Here is a 1064-nt window from a genome sequence, read left to right as displayed (position 1 = left end):
GGTGTATGTGATTATACTGGCCTTCATTATAATCCCTCTATTTGATTCCACTGATCAGTCCTTAGCTATCTTAATAATGTCCAAAAAAATCCTGCCAGCTATGTAATATAATTTCATTGTTGTAAATTCTTTCATTCAAAAATGATGATTTACAAAGTTACTGATAGTTGATTTTTAGACATGCAATTCTCAATTTATGACAATTCCAAGCGGTGGCTAATCTAATAAGGCCTGGATACCACTACTATTTTCCTCCTCCACTACTAATTGTTTATATATTATATAACTTTTTTCATTTCCAAATATCCATTGTGGTCTCTACAAGTCAATTTAGGAGGTTGGAGAGATAGTAAGGCAGGTTAGGGTGCTTGCCTGGTTGTAGTAAATCTAGGTTTGATTCATATAGTCTTTTAGCTCTCTAGGAGTGATTCTTGAGGACAGAGCTAGGAAACAGTCCTGACCACCTTTAAGTGTGGCTCAAAATCAGGAAAAAATTAAACAAAACAAAGTGTCAATTTATATCTCATTAGTACGTGTCCACTTTAATAAACACACATTAAATTATAAGTGCAATAAAAGGTAATCAAGATAATACTTCTGTTTTTTTTTTTGTTTGTTTGTTTCTTTTTCTTAGGGGAGAGCGCGAACGCAGTCCCCCACTACCACAAATTATGCAGTCGAGTTTCCCACATTTGGGGAAATTGCAGGGGTCAGCACACCCGGAGTGCAATGGGTGAGCCTCGCCCTGGGGAAACCACCTTCGTGATCATGGTATCTCCCCTGCCAGGTAAGTATTCAAGATAATACTTGAAATAATGAGAAATATATAGAAATATAAGGTTCTTGGAAAAATAAAGATTTATCTCAGAGTGTTTTGTTTGGGATCATAACAAATAGTATTTTGGCCCTACCCCTGACTCTGCTCAGGGTCACTCCTGTCAAAACTCAGGGTACTATATTCAATCCCAAGGGTAAAAGCAGAGTTACTTTAAAACAATGTAAGAACTTTATTCCTCGTACTATCTCTCTGGCCTCATGTTAACAAATGATAATTTTCATTCTAT

At 36.2% G+C, this 1064-nt stretch overlaps 1 non-coding gene across 1 annotated transcript; it reads right to left on the bottom strand.

Moving 5' to 3' along the window:
- Nucleotides 1-631: 631 nt before the first annotated feature.
- Nucleotides 632-795, bottom strand: LOC126017011 (U1 spliceosomal RNA). Its single transcript, XR_007498689.1, has one exon. It is a non-coding gene; the product is annotated as a U1 spliceosomal RNA (small nuclear RNA).
- Nucleotides 796-1064: the final 269 nt, after the last annotated feature.

This window comes from Suncus etruscus, chromosome 8 (genome assembly GCF_024139225.1).
Source record: "Suncus etruscus isolate mSunEtr1 chromosome 8, mSunEtr1.pri.cur, whole genome shotgun sequence".
Lineage (NCBI taxonomy): Eukaryota > Metazoa > Chordata > Mammalia > Eulipotyphla > Soricidae > Suncus > Suncus etruscus.
This window is presented reverse-complemented; position numbering and strand designations above follow the sequence as displayed.